The sequence below is a fragment of the Rhinolophus hipposideros genome, assembly GCF_964194185.1.
Source record: "Rhinolophus hipposideros genome assembly, chromosome: 11".
Classification (NCBI taxonomy): domain Eukaryota; kingdom Metazoa; phylum Chordata; class Mammalia; order Chiroptera; family Rhinolophidae; genus Rhinolophus; species Rhinolophus hipposideros.
Genome location: NC_138057.1, coordinates 36,871,817 through 36,875,652, shown reverse-complemented (window position 1 = coordinate 36,875,652; position 3,836 = coordinate 36,871,817).

Genomic DNA, 3,836 nt, shown 5'->3' with positions numbered 1-3,836 from the left:
TTTAAGTGTTCCAGCCATTATGTGTTTTAAAGGGGGCAGATTTCACCATAATGGGGGTTACTTCTCTAACCTGTACTCATAGGATTGTGCGGTGAGTGCAACGATGATTTTACCCTATGCCTTTCAACATGTGTGATATTTGTATAGCCCTGTGTGTATTTACTCTTCACAGACCTCTGAGGAAGTCGATGGAATGGAGACTGCTTGAAAACACTGTATTACGCTGGAGAGGAATATTTATATTTCCAGGTGAATTACTTCAAGAGGTTTATAAAGCTCATGCTGTGCTGGGGTGTGGTAGGAACTGGTCAGAGAATGTTAGAGACTCGCACTGTGCTCTTGAAACATGATGTTGATAAGAATGCACAGGTTGAGATCTCGGAAGCAGGGCAGTGGAACCCTTAATCCAAGTGTAGAGAAACACCAGAGACTGTGTGTGTGATTTATATAGGTTCTCGCTAGCTAGCTATGACTTACGGAGCTCTTATTGTATGCGCACCACAGTGCAAATGGTTAGGTCTTTTTCTCCTTTAATCCTACAGCAACCCTGTATGGCTTCTACAGTAGACACTGTTGTTATCCACATATTTCAGATGAGAAAGCTGAGGGTCACATAACTTGCTAAAAGACACATCTAATAAGGGGTATAGACAGTATTTAAATCTGGATCTTCTGACTCCAAACCTCCATCTTTCCATGCCTGCATAAGGGGCAGGGAGGGATTTACTAAGCATCGTTTCATTTGACCCATTTTATTGGGCACGTGTTAGTGCCACGCATTGTCACTGAGGACACAAAAGTGAAAACACAAGCTGTGTGCATTTAAGGAGTTTATGTGTTAGTGGGTGGAAACACATAAGCAAGTAAACAAATTATTATCCATAGAAATTTTTAAATAGTGATGAGGATTATGATGAAAATAGAATCAGGTGCCTTGGGTGTTGGAGAAAGCCTCCTTTCTGAGGGGACTTGGTCTGGGGCCAGGATGACACGGAGGAGTCAGGCTGGCAAAGATTTGGAGGGAGTGAGGAGAGCTAGTGCGAGGGGAACTCAATCAGGATTTTGGAGAGACTGAAGGAATGTGGGTGGCTGGAATATAAACAGAGGACAAGAAGTTCTGGGAAGTTGGGGTGTTCGGCCCAGGCCAGTGGTGTTTGATTTTGATTCTAAGGGTGGAAGAATCTTTTGGAAGGTTTAAAGGAGAAGAGTGTTATGATATATATATATACCAGCAAGCTCTTTCTGGATGCTGGGTGGAAAATAGATTTTAGAGGGGCAGGCGTAGAAGCGGAGAATCTAGTGAGGAGACTATTGTATTAGTCCAGGCAAGACATGATGGCCATTCAGACCAAGTCGTTAGCAGTGGAGGTGGAAAGAAGTGAGTAATTCCAAAAATATGCCGGAGGCAGAACCATTTGGACTTGGTGATGTTAAGAGGTCAGGGGTAAAAAGAAGGTCTAGTGATGTCCCTCAGGTTATGGTCTGAGCCACAGGTCTGTGTTACTGCAGTTTGATGAGGTGGAGGAAAGGAGAGGGTTGGCGTGAAGGAAAAGCCGTGGACTCATGTTGGACATGCTGAGGTGGAGGTACTCATGAAAATGTCAAGAGAACAATTGTACATGTGAGTTTAGAGCTCCAAAAAAGTGATCAGGACTGGAGATTTGCAAATCCCAGCCATATTTGGTAGCACCTGAAGCCACAGCAGTAGAGGAGATGACCTGGAGTAGAATATAGAGGGTTAGAACCTAGAACATGGGAGGAGTGGGAGGAGGGGAAGGACACAGAAAGGTAGCTCAACAAATAACAAGACAAAACCTAAAAATTGCAGGGCCATCTAGAACGGGGTGGTGGGGGAGGCAGAGTAACCAATGGTGTTAAATGCCACTGGGTGGTGTAGCAAGACTAGGGCTGAAGTGTCCAATGTATTTAGGAATCAGAGGTTACTGAGACATTACATTAAGAATGGTGGAAATAACCATCTGGTTGGGTAGGGGAGGAGTAATCAAGAGGTGAAAAAACATAAGAAGTATGGTCAATTCTTGCATAGTTTGCTGAAAAAGAAAAACACACACAAAACAGCCTTGATCGATATATGCAGACTCGATCAATACACAGCCAAAGACAGGAAAAAGAAAGGAGACACAAGAAAAACAGACAAAATAAGAAGGAGAATAGAATCCACATGTCACCTAAATCTCCTTATTTAAAGATTTTCAATTTGGATCAAAAACCAAAATTTTGTATGCACCTATGCGTTTGTGTGCATGTGTGTGGTGTGTGTGTGTGGTGTGTGTGTGCATGTGCATGCATTTCATTAGAGGTTCACCTAAAATGAAATGACTAAGATTAAACAAAATCGTAAAGATAAGCAGAGGTCAACAAAAATAATTCAGGACTGGTCATATTGACATCAGGATAGAATTTAAGGAAAAAAATACCTGGGTAAAAGAGGATGACTTTATATTGTCACATTCTATATTGTACATATAACAGTGCCTAGTAACATTCCATCAAAATATACAAAGCAAAGATGCAAAAATCAGCAGAATTTCACGAAAACCATACCCAAAAAAGAGATAGTGGATTTTAATAATATGCATATTATTTTCAAATATCCACGGACCCTATACAAAAATACAGGATAAAATAAGACTAAGTAACACATAGAGTACATTATCTGACCACCAGGCAATAAAGTGATCATAACAAAGTACTAAAATCATTAGAAATTAAAATACTGTCTTAAATAATTCTTAGATCAGAGAAAATACAAATTATAATGAGAGTTTAAGACAATAAAAAAATAGAGGAAACTATATATCCAAAATATACCCAGAAGCAATACTTAAAAGAAAAATTCAGGGCTTTGTATGCTTTTATTATTATCAATGAACAAATAAAAATAAAGCAATCAATTCAAGAAGCCAGAAAAAAAAACTGTAAAAGAAGTTAAAAAATGTCATAGAATATTGGCACCCAGATAATTTTAAAGGTAAAATGTTCCATACTTTTAAGGAACAAATATCTCCCTTAGAATTTGAACTATTAGAGTATAGAAAATGGTAGGAAACAACTCAATTCACTGTAGGGAGATAGTTTAACCCAGACTTACAAGACTAATCAAGCATATTTTGTAAAAGAAAAGTAATGTAAAGGAATTTGCCATACCAGGAATTGCAGCCTATTTTGAAGACATAAAAATTTATAAAAAAAATAATATGTTTCATGAGTGGCATTCTAAATCAATGGGGAAAGCATAAATTACCCATTGTGTTTAGCCAATTGATTATCTAGAAAAAAAATCAAGGTACATCATACTATATACCAAAATAAGTCCTATATTGATTATAGATTAAAATAAAATAAAGCACTTAAAATATAGGTGAAGATATATAAATCATGATTTGGGGAAGAACTCAAATGCACAAGTCTAAAAGTAGAAACCAATAAAAGGGAGATTAGTAGATTTAACTATATAATAATGTGAAACTATTATACATGAAAAATTAGCATAAACAAAATTTAAAAGTATGGAAAAATGTACTTCGAAAGTGTTAATATCTGTCATGCAGGGTGTTATGCGGGGTCTCAGCTCCCGCTCCCTGCACAAGGACACAGGACATGGTGAGGCCAAAAAGGAACTCCCACGGAACCATAGATAGGGAGTCATACCACTGTATTCTCCATGGCGGCTGGGTTAGAGACACAGGAAGTAGGAGCCACACAATCCGTAACCTGCCGTCCGCTTTTCTGCCTGCCAACCAACCAACCAACCCACCAACCCACCAACCCACCAACCCACCAACCCACCAACCCACCAACCCACCAACCCACAT